At 39.5% G+C, this 15,414-nt stretch overlaps 1 protein-coding gene across 1 annotated transcript in view; it reads right to left on the bottom strand.

The window, feature by feature from the left end:
- The window catches only part of USP8 (ubiquitin specific peptidase 8), a 62,168-nt gene extending 54,440 nt beyond the window's left edge, over positions 1-7,728 (bottom strand). Inside the window, exon 1 of the mRNA XM_008566908.1 lies at positions 7,633-7,728. The gene's annotated coding sequence lies outside the window, so the exon portion shown is untranslated. The remainder of the gene's footprint in view (positions 1-7,632) is intronic.
- Between the last annotated feature and the right edge of the window lie 7,686 nt (positions 7,729-15,414).

Here is a 15,414-nt window from a genome sequence, read left to right as displayed (position 1 = left end):
TTTTTTTTAAAAGATGACCGGTAAGGGGATCTTCACCCTTGACTTGGTGTTGTCAGCACCACGCTCATCCAGTGAGCAAACCGGCCATCCCTATATGGGATCCGAACCCGTGGCCTTGGTGTTATCAGCACTGCACTCTCCCGAGTGAGCCACACGCCGGCCCCTATAATGTGTATTTAAAAAAAAAAAAAAAAGATTTAAAAAAACAGATTTGGAATATTGAAAGAGCCTGATATAGTGTTGCGAAGCACAGCTTCCATATAGTGGTAGGAGTGGAAGAGAGAGCACAAGTACTAAGGAATAAAGAAATGGAAGTAGATTGTAGATAACTTAAAAAAAAAAAATGGCAATAAAAAAGAGAGAGGTGCAACAGAGTAGAATGGTGTTGCATCTTGATTTACCACATGATTTCCTCAGCCGCAGTTGAGGAATAATACTTTTGACTAAGGGAAAGGAGAGTAAGGTCAAGAAACTAACTTTTCAGGGAAGGTACTTAAGGAAACCCAAGGCCTTGGCAAGGCCACAATAGACTTCTCTATGGCAGAGGGTAGGGTGCACTGGTACTTGGACTGTTAATAAAGACCAGAAGACAATAAGTTAACAGTAACAAGAGTTATCCTTTATTTTTCTGACCCCAACTAGCTCAGTTGGGCTGTTAAGCTTACTCAACTACAAACAGCCAACATCTGATATAGGCCACCACTTGAAGTGTAATTCCCAAAAACCCCAACCATTTCTTAGTGGTGACTATACTAAGATAAGAGCTAAAGCTAGACTTGGGCAGAGTGACTACGTACCAATCCAGTAGGATTTGTTTTTTCCAATTATATCCTCTATCTAGGCCATCAGTACTAGTGGTCTAACTACAGAATAAATGTTTTTTTTTGTTTGTTTCTTTGTTTTCCTTTTTTGTCTCTTTTCGTGACCAGCAACGGATCGCAACCCTCAGTGTCGCGACCGTACCAGACCGGGACCGGCAACGGGATCGCAACCCTCGGTGTTGCGCCTGTACCTCGCTCAGCCAGTGAGCAGCCGGTCTGTATGTGGGATCGGAACCCTCGGCAGGAGCGCCGCCGTGCTCCCAAGCGGCACACTGTAGCAGTGTACCACTGGGCCAGCCCCAGAATAAATGTTTGAAAAGTCAGGTAGAGTCTACTTTGATGATTCATCACAATTAGGTTTCTTGGCTACGAAAAGAAAGCTATTGATTTGAACCTTCTAAAATGAAGGTCTAGGATATGTTCTCAAGTTCAATCTGTTTCTCATGGCTACCTTTAAAATTTGCATTTTTTAAAGACAAAGAATATACAAACTATATATACTATAGATATATATATATATAGTTTAACTAGGTAACTTAAAATAGTAAATCATTAGCTATTTTAAAGTTCAATTCAATTCAAACACTCACAGACATTCTGATGTATAGAAGGCATTATGCTTCTGAGAACTCAGATATTAGATATGATGTTGCCTCATAAAGTTTAAAAAACTAATGCAGGCTGGCTGGTTAGCTCAGCTGGTTACAGCATAGCCTTATAACACCAAGGTCACGGGTTCATATCCCTGTATTATTAGCCAGCCACTAAAAAAAAGAAAAAAACTAATATGGAAAAGAAAGTTGTAAGTAGTGGCAATACAACATAATACAAAATCAAACTATACAGTTACAAATAACGTACTACAAAACAATTATGAGGGAAGATTAAGAACTACTAGAGGGATCTTGAAAGTCATGAAAGAGAGAGTATTTGGTGGGAGAAGGCTTTTGATAGAGATGAGCAATAGTATGAGGAAAGAGTCAAGAAAGTAAAGAACATCTTTAGGAATCAGCCACCACAGAGAACAAACAAGAATCTACTATCAGTACTGTCACAACAGGTAACGGAAGCCTGAAAAAATACTGCCACAACAGGTAACGGAAGGCCTTGAATGTCACACTAAAGTATTTATTTTGTTTTCTAAAGGTAGTGGAGAGCCCTAACAGGGTTCTAAAAAAAGGTGATCCAAACTGACAAAAGTACAAAGTTAGGCTTCAAGCAACTGGAGATAGGGAAAACACTAGTGATCTATTATAATAATCATAGGGAAAGACGATGAAAGTCAGAACTAGGGTAGTGGAGATGGAATGGAGCAGGCAGATACAAGAGACACTGAAAAGGTAGAAGAACAGAACTTGGCAAATGATTATATACAGGGAGAGAAAGTACAGGGATAAGATTATGATGTCACCAAAGTTTTTAGCAAGGGTTTCTACAAGAAAAAATGTACTTTTTAAAAGTAACCTTTTTGGTCCTTATTTGATTTTTAAGAACAGTTCAGATAAGTAACAATATTCTCTGATAATGGTTTAAGTCCAACGGACCACAGTTGTTTCTATTTTTATTAACAAAAAAGTTTTATATTTGCAGCTGGCCAGTATGGGGTCCGAACCCTTGACCTTGGTATTATAACACCAAGCTCTAACCAACTGAGCTAACTGGCCAGCCGTTTATTAACAAAATTATATGTTATACTGTCAAATAATGATACCTAGTGTTAAAAATACTTTTAGCACTGTGTTAACTGCTATTTCAGCCTCTACAATCATACACATTTCCAAGGTCAAATATAAGATAAAAGATATTTTTCTCTAATTAAATGAGAAAGCAAAGGATATACATCCAAACTAAATCTATGTGAAGTTTAATGCATGAAATTTTTGGTAAGTCGTTCTGCTGCATTTTTGCCACTGCAGAAATCTCAAAATAGACAGACATAAGTCAAGGCCAGAATGACTGAATAAATTCAAAACTTCCTTATTTTGGCTACAATAGTTAAAAATAAAAAAAAGAGCAGCAGCAGCAACGACAAACTCATTGATAATTACACAGGAATGCTCAATAACTACAGAAGTCAAACAATTTATAGAATCTATTTGTTTAGATCTAAAACAAACTAAATATAACACATAATCCATTAAAACAGTGTTATGCTTCCAAAAGGATTGTAAGTAAAAAAAAGAACAAAATAAAACTAAGAATATGTAAGAAAAATTAAAGTTCTTTTAAGAACAAAAAAATAAAATTTTTAAGATGTGTAAACCTGACAAAGACTAAGCACTCCAGGTTTAGTCAAATAGCAACAATCCAAAACGAAAATCCAGACAATGCCGAAAATGAGTTCACAATGGGGAGAAAATGGAAGGCACATATATATATCCCCCTCTCTCCTGACAGCCTTCTGATCCTTCCAAAGAGCAACAGTAAGGGCCGACCCATGGCTCACTCGGGAGTGTGCGGTGCTGATAACACCAAGGCCATGGGTTCGGATCCTATATAGGGATGGCTGGTTAGCTCACTGGCTGAGCGTGGTGCTGACCACACCAAGCTAAGGATTAAGATCCCCTTACTGGTCATCTTTCGGAAAAAAAACAGAAACAAAAACAAAAACAAAGAGCAACAGTAGGAGGGATTAAATGACTTGAACCACAAAGTGAAAACTAAAAAGTAAAAAAGAGGAAATTAAGGTTTGCAGTCATTCAAACTGGTCCTGATATTTTAACTAGAGTTTCACACTAGCCGATGCTAAGGTGCTTGGTAACACTGAAAGGAAAGCAGAGTTTGTCTTTGTTGGCCACCCACTATCTCTCCCCATCTCTGCCCTTCGGGCAGCAACAGTACTCTTCTGGCTGTCTTAAATCTCATATAATTCACCCTATACTCGTTCTATGTAAAATGCCACAAACAACTAGGTATTGATGAAATAAGGCTTTAAGAAGGTTCAACCCGCTCAAGATTTAATCACTGCGAAAACATCTGGTATTTTCTGAGCATCTACTATGTGTCTTACACTGTGCTAAATGCTTGGGGGCAGTGTTTTTGTGTCACTGCTTTTTTTTCTTGGCAGCTGGCCCATACGGGAATCTGAACCCATGATTTTGGCATTATAAGGCTGTGCTCTAACCAACAGAGAGCTAACTGGCCAGCCTAGGGGCAGTGTTTTAAAAATCCCTAAAGTCACAATCAGCATTTTAAAAAAATAGAAAAAATATCAGAGAATGTCACACACAGTAAGGCTAAATACTGTTTCACGAAACTTTTGTTTCAGTTATGTATATGTGTGTATGAATATATAAAACACTTGGCCATGCTGTATACACTATCTGCCCCTTAGTCACTTGGTAGGCATTTTGTTTCATAGTATTTTAGTGCTCGTGCTCAAGAAACCCTTATTTTTAATGGCCCCAAAGCTCAAAACTAGTGATGCTGGCAATTCAGATACACCAAAGAGAAGCCCTAAAGTGCTTCCCTTAAGTAAAAAGGTGAAAGTTCTTGACTTGAAAAGAAAAAAAAATTGTACACCTAGATTGCTAAGATTTATGGTAAGAATGAATCTTCCATCTGTGAAATTGTGAAGGGAAAAAAAAATTGTGCTAGTTTTGTTGTCACACCTCAAACTGCAAAAGTTATGGCCACAGTGTGTGATAACTTTTATTACAGTATATTGTTATAATTGTTTTATTTTATCATTAGCTCTTACTGTCCCTAGTTCATAAATTAAACCTTATCACAGATACATATGTATAGGAAAAATTAGTATACATAGGGTTTGGTACTATCAAGGTTTCAGGCATCCACTGCAGGTCTTGGAACGTATCCCCCATGGATAAAGGGGGACTACTGTATTAGAAAAAACTAAATTGTAATGTGTTAATCAAAAGAGAAAAGGCTTAGTTATCTTAACACTGACTTTATTTATTTATTTATTTTTGTCTTTTTTCGTGTCCAGCAACGGATCGCAACCCTCAGTGTCGCGCCCGTACTGGACCGGGACCGGCAACGGGATCGCAACCCTCAGTGCTGCACCCGCACCTCGCTCAGCCAGTGAGCGGGAACCGGTCTGTATGTGGGATCCGAACCCTCGGCGGGAGCGCCGCCGCGCTCCCAAGCGGCGCACTGTAGCAGTGCGCCACCAGGCCGGCCATTAACACTGACTTTATTAACTACACATGAGTACTGTTTTGCTTGAATTAGTATGGTTATAAATCTGGAATTCCAAGTCAGTTTAATTTAACAATTCATCAATTACTACTAATAAATTTAATATTATGGAAGAGATATATAACACTGACTTTATTAACTACACATGAGTACTGTTTTGCTTGAATTAGTATGGTTATAAATCTGGAATTCCAAATCAGTTTAATTTAACAATTCATCAATTACTACTAATAAATTTAATATTATGGAAGAGATATAGGTCTTAGCCCTATTTTCCATTTATTAATCATATGACTTTGAACAAATTCCTTAAATCCTCCCAACACTATCACTGCCACTCCTCAGTTTACTATCTGCAAATGAAATGGGGATGATTTGTCTGCTTCTGTAGGGTTACCATAAGTACCAAGTGAAAAAATATACACTAAACAATGCTCTGAAAATTGTAATAAGCCAAGAAGACACAAAGCATTATGGTTAAGGAAATCAAAGTTTAACTTTTTCTATATATAAGGTACTACATAAATCCAAACATGGGCTCAATACAACTTTGTCATCAAAATTACAGTAGGCTGAAGAGGGCCACAAATTTACATTTTCCGTTCCAAAGGTAGGGGTCTATCTCTGATGGGGTAGAGGTCTTTGACTGCTCTAACCAATAGTGTATGTAGGAAGTAATGTGCCAATTTCTGGGTCCAGACTTTTAAGAGATGGGCCGCTTCCACTTCCTGTCTCTGCAAACACATATTCTTGGAACCCAGTCACCATGCTGTGAGAAGTCAAAGCCACACAAGAAGGCTATGTGTAGGCACTCCAGTTAACATCCCTAGCTCAACTCCCAACCAACATCAACTGCCATTCATGTGAGTGAGCCATCGTGGATATCCAACCTAGTTGAGCTTACAGATGACTCCAACCCCAGCTGCTTATCTGAATACAAATGCATAAAACCCTACGTAAGAACCACCTAGCTAAGTCCAGTCAGCCCCAAGAAACATGAGATACTAAAATGTAGCTTCACCACTGGGCAGTTAGCGCAGTTGGTTAAAGCATGGTGTTATAACGCCAAGGTCAAGAGTTCAGATCCTTGTACTGGCTACCACTGAAAAAATAAAATAAAATAAAATAAAATAGTAGTTTTAGTACCTACAGTGATTTGTTATGCAGCAATAGGTAACTGGGACAATAGCAAAATATTTTTTAAAATGCTTCCTTAATTGTATCTAATTTTATTAGCAATTCATATTTGATTGGACACTTTTCTTCTCACTTATACAAAAATGAGTGTATTTTCATGTAGAAAAGTTCATAATAAAATATAATGCTGGACATTTTATGAAAAAATTTTGATGTGCTGGCTTTATTTTCCAAGTGTGTTTACATAAGCCATTTTGGTTCTCTCCCAATATGTTCACATTAATAAACAAATGCCCATAGTGATTAATAAAGTTCAAATAAATATCTTAAAAAATTAACTGCTAAAAAAAACCTTTAAATACTTGTTAGTTTTTCTCATGCACTGTTTTTTCAAAGAATTCATGTCTATGTCCAAAATTTCATTAATGACAGGTTTGTGTGTGTGTTTTCTATTATTAAGGAACCTCTGCTATCTAACTTTAAAGACGCACCTAATGGGCCAGAAGAAAAGGAATACACATTTCAATGCAGCCACACCAACATGATAAAGACACAACTGTACTGTACTGTACTGTAGTCATGACAAATCATCTAAATCCTTCATGAATGACATTCAACAATGAATTTTAAACAGAACAGGATGAAATGCAAAATATGCCTACACAGCAAAGCCGCAGAGCAAGCCTAGAATAGGAACACTTCCTTAACAAATCTCACTTGGCATTTTTAATGGCTGCAGCGAGAGAGATACAAAACTAAGGATACTTTGCAGATTCAGAAAGAGTAACATCCTTTAGTTAGGCATCCCTTTCACCTGAAACCCTCAAAGCGCTTAACAAATATCAAATTCCTTAGGCTCTGCAACACCTCTGTGAGTCAGGTAAATATTTTGCTAGTGATTAGGTGACTTGTTCAAGGTCACAGAATAAACTGGAGGCAAGAAATAAACCCAGGAGTGTGCTCTGCAGCTATAAAGCTGTATATTCACATCACTGCAATTCGGGGTTCTGATCATTTCCAAGGTGGAGTGGAGGTGAAATTAACTTGTCCCACAACTCCAGGATAGAAGGCACATTTTAGGAAAGAAAAACTTCTAATTGAGAAAGTCATCCTTTTAACAGTGATAAGCTTATATGATCTTTAAACTCATATTTGAACTTCACTAAAAGCAAGTGTGACTGGGGCTATAGTAAGGCCTGATACTGTAGATAGTAGGAAAACACAAAACGGAAGAGGAAGGAGGTCACAGTCGGGTCTGAGTGTCCAAGAAAAAGAAGGAATGGTCAAAGCCACCTTCTAAGACCGAAAAACCACACGAAACTCGCTAGGAAACCTAAGTGGGCAGCGGGAAAGACTCCAGGTAGGGCACTTCCTCCACAAGCCGGTTCTATGTTCGGGGGTTGTCCCACCCTTCTCCGAGGAAAGGGCTTGTCTCCCGGGTGACCAGCTGGTGGAAGGAAGGGGGGTTCACTGCAGACGACTTCCCAGGGCCAGGGCCCAGACTCGCACTCACCGTGGCGCCGGGCTTGCTTCAGTAACGCCAGCCTCCTTGCCAAAGGCCCATATCCCAACAACCCGAGGGAAAATGAGCCTTCGCTATCCCGACGGAAGCCAGCCCAGCTCATCCCCCTTTCCCGATTTGCATTGCGCGGCGACGCGTCGCGTCTCTAGACGTCACGGAGGGGCGGGGCTTTGCGTGCGCGTCTTAGGCTGCTTTCTACTCCGGCGTCCTTCCCTTGCGGGTGAGGGCCGTGCAGGGGCCGGGGGAGGGCCGAGGAGGACGTTTTGGGAGGGCGGCGGGGGCGGGACTGCGCTCAGCCGGGTAGAGTCCGAACGCCAGTCTCTTCGCCGCCCACTCCTGCGCTGGGTCGCTCTGATGTCCCTTCCCATCCTGGGCCTTGCTGCAATAGCAGCAGGGCAGCTCGTGCGTCTCTTAACTGCTTATTTTACTCCTCAGATCGGACATTAGAAAAAACTAGAGAAGGGATATGAACCCCCTCAAATTCTGGCCATTCTCCGAACCAAGCCCCTGGTCAAAGAACAGGCATGAACCTAAAACACTTTATGTACACATTTAACATCACGTAAAGGCCCAATCTTACAGAAACAAAAGGAGAAGTCTGAACTTTCACACTATGTACTCTCCTGGAGAAAGGGAGATTGGATGCTCTGATTATCAGTAAACATAAAGTTACTCTGGACGGAGTTACTGGCCAAGGTTACTAAGTCCCCAGGGGCAGTCCAGGTGTCTCGTGGATGGGAAATCTGGATGGCGAGGTCTAGTAAATGCCTTAAGTGAAAGTGCTTGTCAGATAGGTGTTCAATAAATTTGTAATGAATAAATGAAAGCGCCTAACCCAACAGTGCTTCACATATATTTTCATATAATTAAACATATGTCTTTCAATAAATGTTAATGTCCTTTCCATCACAATGAAATACATGCAAAAATATTACTGTTTTTTAATATGTTATTTATATACTACTTGTTACCGCAAAATAAGACTGATACAATAAGAAATACCTTGTAATGCCTAACTACTAAATAAATAGGAAGCCTTAGTAAATTCTTCATAACTAAGGAAAAAATAGTATCTGTGTTTTGAAGGTGGTTCCTAGGAAAGAAACTTTTTTTTTTCCTGCTGAACACCTTGATGAATTTGGGTATGCAAAGAAAAACCTAGAGCTGAGTTTGGGAGTAGGAACCAAAGAAAGACAGGAAGAAGAATTTGGAGTGCTCTGACAATCTGAGAGGGAAGAGGGAAGGAATGTGAGGTGAAAAAGGAGAGAAGCTGTAGGGAGTGAATTAACCAATGGCCAAAAGTCTCTGATGGTGGAGTCCCAGAAAGGTTTTAATAAATAAGGCTCTTTAATATTCACCTAAAGTTATTTGTTCCTTTGCTGTAACTGCTGCAATTCCCCCCAGTAAATGGAATTCCGTTACTTCCTTAAAACTTCAGTATAGTTTGCTGAAATACAAGTCATAGGCATCAGTTTTTGTGAAAACTAAGGAAAAATTCCACGTGTTGGTCAATAGGTACAAAAGAGAAACCAGGCAAAGATGGAAAGATGATTCCAAAACTGAGCTAAGGTGGTGGTGAAAACAGAAAAAACAGGAATGTTCTAGGTAATCTGCAGAAATCTAGGGGAAGGCTTTGGACTTTTCAATATTCGTGGAGCAAGAGTTCTTAAGGAGCAGGGTTACCTAGATGAAACTGTGCTTATTGAATTGAATGAATTGAATTGTAGACCACGGTCTTTTTCAAATGTGTTGTAACAAACCAGGCTGTTTAGAAGACATGGGGACTGGTGGGTTAGCTCAGCTGGTTAGAGTGTGGCCTTACAATACCAAGATAAAGGGTTTGGATCCCCACACTGGCCAGCTGCCAAAAAAACCACAACCTCCCCCCCCAAAAAAAAACCCCAGAAGGCCTGGCCTGTATTTGACCATAGCTTTAATGCACATGCCATCCAGCATAAGCAGTAGTCCAAAACCAGGTCATCCTCCACTCATTCAACAAGTACTTACTGAATGGGTGTTCTCTGCTGGGCATTATTTTAGATTTGGCATATAAAGTTCTTGCTCAACACAGAGCTGACATACATTCTAGTGGGGGAGACATAGTAAATACGTACATACATACTGTCAAGTGTTGTTAAATGCTAAGAAGAAAAAACAGGGTAAAGGGCCAGCAAGGACAGTGGTATTTTTGATGGGATTGTCAGGAAAGGGCTTTCTGTGTACATACATACTGTCAAGTGTTGTTAAATGCTAAGAAGAAAAAATAGGGTAAAGGGCCAGCAAGGACAGTGGTATTTTTGATGGGATTGTCAGGAAAGGGCTTTCTGAGAAAGTGACATTTCCACAGAGTCTTCAGTGGAGACAGAACAGGCCATGGATACAGTTGGGAGAAAAGCAGTGGGAACAGCACAGGTGAAGGAAGTGAGGCAGGAATAATTGGGCAAGATGGAGGAACAGCAAGAAGGCTATGTGGCTGGCATAGAGTGAGTGAGCGGCATCATAATAGGAGATGATCTCAGAGGTGTGGGGAGGGCGTAGAGCATAGATGATGTAGGGCCTTATAGGCCACTAAAACATGTTATTCAGAATAATGCAAGAAGTAAATTATATGCTAATAACTTATGAAATATTTAACTTTCGTGCATATACCATTTACAACATTAGATACAAATTTACATCCCTATTATTTTTTATCTAAAGCAAAGTATCCTGTGGTTCCTTTACTAATCACTTATTCCACTTCTTTTCTATCCATCTGTTTTTTATTTTCTAAAATCATAATGATTACCACTGTTAAAAACTTTAGACAAAATAAATTTAACAGAGTTTATTTGAGCATTAAAGGATTCATAAATCAGGCAGCACACAAAACCAAAAGAGTTTCAGAAAGCTGCACTTTAATAGCATGAGCAGTGTGCTTTTATAAGCTGAACAGAAAGCAAAGTGAAGAAATTACTTGATTGGCTACAGCTACGCATTTATCTTATTTGGGATAACCTGGTGGAAAATCCCTAGTTACATAATTAATGGTTGGCTGTTTATGATTGGCTAAATCTCGATTTAATTTATTTTAAAATTTAATCAGTTACAAGGAATGTCTCTAAGTTAAATTTTGGTTTAGTTCTGTAAGTTTCGAGTACAGAAACAACCCCAGGCTAATCGCCTTCTGCTTATTTTGCTTCAGCACCACATTGGGCCAGTTGCATGGCCCATCAGGCATTTGAACTCTAGGGGATGCACCACTTTGCAAATGGTGGCAAGTCTTGGCTGTCCTTCTGGATATCAGCCTCAAAGGGTGGGCACTTACTACTCATGGCACTTCACTAATACTCTATCAACCATTGACTTATCTTAACTTAAAAATCTAATTTATCACCACTTAGACATGAGTTCTATTTTTTAATATGAAGTTATACTTCTATCTAATTGGCCTAAACTTACTACACTAAAGTTATAGAGATGCCTCCTTCATTCTGCGATTTCAGGATTCAGGGAACAACTGTTTACCTTTTTCATCCCTTTAAGATTTTACAGACTTAAGTTTTCTCTCCTCTCTACCTTTGTTTTTTGTATCTAGACTGAAGAGTTCTAATCTGGTTATTATATTCTTCAGTGGGTCCCCATTCTAATTATTACTTTGTCTTCTTCTGGATCTTCCCTGCTTCCATTAGATTTTCCTCACATATGTAATACTTAGAATACAATGTTACAAATGGATATTTACATGGTTTTATCCCAACAAGAGAGTTTTAGTTTGTTGATCTTATCACAAAATTTTACCTGCTTGAGAGGGGTCATCAAAGACTTAAACTTCTCAAGAATTGTCTCTGCCAGGGCCAGGCCCATGGCTCACTTGGGAGAGTGTGATGATGATAATAGCACCAAGGCCACGAGTTCGGATCCCTATACAGGGATGGCTGGTTAGCTCACTTGGGAGAGCATGGTGCTGACTACATCAAGTCAAGAGTTAAGATCCCCTTACCAGTCATCTTTAAAAAAAAGAATTGTTTCTGCCACTTCCACTGCTTGATTAGCCTAGAAAAAAAATTGTCTGCAATTTTATCGTACTAACATTAACTGGCAAAAAGAGAATCCCACTCAATAGCCATAGGAACTGTTGAGCTATAAATGAATTGAGATCATAGAATTAATACACATACTTATATTTTTACAAAAAAAAATAGGCATTAAGTTTTAGCTATAATGACATTTTAAGGAGGCATCTAAATTTATTTATTTATATTTTGGCAGATGGCTACTGGTATAGGGATCAAACCCTGGACCTTGGTGTTATCAGCACCATGCTCTAACCAACTAAACAGCAAGCAAGCCGCCATCCCTAAATATCTAATTTAAAGAAGATACTTCTTCAAGTCAAAATTCTAAAAAATCTTTCTGCAATTTATTCCCATTTATTTTTATTTATTTATTTATTTTTGTCTTTTTCCGTGTCCGGCAACGGATCGCAACCCTCAGTGTCGCCCCCGTACCGGACCGGGGACCGGCAACAGGATCGCAACCCTCGGTGTTGCCCCCGCGCCTCGCTCAGCCAGTGAGCGGGAACCAGTCTGTATGTGGGATCCGAACCCTCGGCGGGAGCGCCTCCGCACTTCCCAAGCGGCGCACTAGCGCAGTGCGCCACCGGGCCGGCCCAATTTATTCCCATTTATATGATTCTTAACTACCTAAAGTAATATAATGTCACTTATGGGAGTAGGAAAGTGATTTTTGATGGGGTTTTTACTCCCCTCAAATCATTGATAAATATATTAAATAATACATGCCTGATGTTTTTCAATTTTCAGTATTATCAAGCAATACATGGCTTGAATAAATACCATAACAATACACAGTTTAGGCCCAGAACAAAAACTTAGACTCAGGGCTAACCTAACACATGGGATCCTCCAGCCTCTTGCCAACTCATGGAGAGTTGTGGTAGGACTGAATGCACCTTGGGAAGTGTTCCAGAAAAAGGATCCAGACTCCTTGCCACCTCACAGATTTATGGAGAGTTGAGAGGGAATAGTGCTCAACTAACCGATTTGGAAGACTTTGAGTTTTTCTACTGGGGTTTAAGTCATGTTGGTTTAGGAAACAAGCTTTTTGACACCAATCACCTGGGGAGTTTTCCTTGTCAACCCTGGTTTCTGCCTGAGGCCTTATAGCCTCCCTGCTGAGCCAGCTTGTTGCTAGCTTGCCTGATGAGAGGAGAGTGCCAGGTTATCCAGCAGATAGACTAGTGTGTCTTTCCTCAAGCTGCATAATAACCAACCTTATGTTTACATTTAGTAAGTTAGGAGAGGGAGCCAAAAATTTGCATTTTGCAGTATCCATGGTGATTCTGATGCTGGTGGTCACAGGTTCCACCTGAAGAAACACTACTTTCCCCAGTCATAAGAGAACATTCTGTTCAATCCGAATTTATTTTTTAAATAGCTGTCTGTGAGAAATGTTGTAAAAGATTTAAAAAATTTTAACTAGATGATGAGATTCTTTATGTAGTTACTGGGGAGTTTATAATCTTATCTGAAATATTTTTAAGTCCTAAATCCATCAGTATGTGTCAATCCATAATCTGCCAGTTGCAGAGGTACAATGCCCCAGCCATTTTTAAAGGTCCTTTTGTGGTAGAAAAGTGGGATGCCATTTTGGTTGATGTTTTTCCCAGATCAGCTATTATGTTATAGTTTTGTTACAGAGGTATAAGTATTTCAGGTATACAGGTATATAGTAAGAGTATGAATGCATATCCTCTCAGTGGGTCATATTCGTAGTGACTGGGTAAGTATTTGTGTGATTATACAGTAACTAGGTAGGTGAGCATATTTCATAATGTAATAGAGTAAGTGTCTCTGTGTTTGTCTATGTGTAGTATATGAGTGGATAAAAATGGGATGATTAGATGAGCCTGTTTACATGTCTGTGTCTAGGAGCGTGATGACTTAGGATATGGAAAAAATTCATAAGTAGATTTTTTTCATGTCTACATGATTGGACTATGTGGAAAAGATCAGGTGGTTCGTATTTTTCCTATTTAAGAGAAATGTGTCTAATGTCATTAGCAGATTATAGGGATAATTTCCATTGTTCCAACTTAAGTTTCAATATAAATAAACACAATATTTTCATATAATCTTGTATATGAAAAAAAATCTCATATTTATGTTACAAGAGGATTTAACTAATGTCGCACCATAGGTGCTCAATAAATATGTTACCTGGCTGCAAATGTGGGTGACACCAAGGAGAGAAAAATGGGGAGTGGCCAATTTTCTCTGGGCCACAGCCATATTATTTATAAATTGGATATGTTAATGTTCTACCTGCCTGAAGCTAAAGACATTTTGAAGTCCATTCCAACTCTGGGATTTACTATTCTATCACATTCATAAAAACCTGCCTTCCTCTGAGAAATGTTATCTCTCACCACCCATCTCTCTTTTAGTCCTAGGCTACTTGTGTTCTAGATTTCATGCCCTCATACCTCCTCCAGAACTCTGATTCTTCAATTAGCCTTTTTGTTTCTTATAACTTCTCTTTTTCTCTCTTATTGCCCTTTACTCTCAGAACATGAGCATGTTCTTCTATCTCAAACACACACACACACACACACACACACACACACACATTTTCCATATTGCCCTTTGGCTATCACCTTATTGCCCTTTACTCTCAGAACATGAGCATGTTCTTCTATCTCAAACACACACACACACACACACACACACACACACACACACACACACACACACACACTTTCCATATTGCCCTTTGGCTATCACCTCTCACCCTCCTTCCTTTCACAGCAAAGCTTATTGAAAGAATGCCTGAATTGAAAGGGACTGGCTGGTCAGTTCAGTTGGTTAGAACATGGTGCTGATAATGTCAAGGTCCAGGGTTCGATTCCTATACTGGCCAGTTTTTTTTTTAAGAAAAAAAAAAGAATACCTAAATTTAGGGTCTCTTCTTCCTCCCCTCTCTCAGGAGTAACCCTTCTTGCTACATCACCAGGGACTTCCTAAATGCAAGATGCAGCGGAGACATTTAGTCCTCGTCTTCCTTGGCCTTTCTGTAGCATCTGCAGTGACTCTCCTTCTTTGACTTCTGTGACTTCATGTGACTTGGTGTCTCTCCAACTTCTTGGACATTTCCTTCTCAGTCTATTTCCAGACATTGCTTTCTTCATCCACTCCTAATATGTCTCCCATGGTCCACTCTCAGCCTTCTCTCCATCTCATACTATCACTCTTCCTGGGAAATTCATCTCATAACTTCAGCTACCACTTATTTGCTTGGTGTGGTAGTCCATTTCTTTTGCTTATAAGAAAATACACAGAACTGGGTATTTTATAAAGAAAATGAAATTTATTGCTTACAGTTTTGGAGGCTGAGAAGTCCAAAGTCCAGGGAACATATCTGGTGGTAGCAACAATGACCCAGGTGTCTCACAAGGCAGAAAATAATGGAGCAGAGAGAGAGGCATTCTCATGTGCTCTCCTTTTAAGATGTCAGAACCACGCCCCTGACCACCGTTATTAATCCATTCAATATGGCATGGTCCTCCAATCTTATTACCTCTTCCAGGCCCCACCTTTCAATTACTATAATAGGATTTCCCATCCTCTTAACACTGTCACAGTGGGGGTCAAGTTTTGGGGGGACACTCAATCCAAGGCTCTCAAGTTATTCAGCCCAGTCATCTTTCTATACCTTCAGACATATAAATAAAAATATAAATTGCCTGCTAGTCATCTATGCCTATGTGTTTTC

Source organism: Galeopterus variegatus, unplaced genomic scaffold (assembly GCF_000696425.1).
Source record: "Galeopterus variegatus unplaced genomic scaffold, G_variegatus-3.0.2 Scaffold276, whole genome shotgun sequence".
Taxonomy (NCBI): domain Eukaryota; kingdom Metazoa; phylum Chordata; class Mammalia; order Dermoptera; family Cynocephalidae; genus Galeopterus; species Galeopterus variegatus.
The sequence above is the reverse complement of the archived record's forward strand: the minus strand, read 5'-3'. Positions and strand labels throughout refer to the sequence as shown.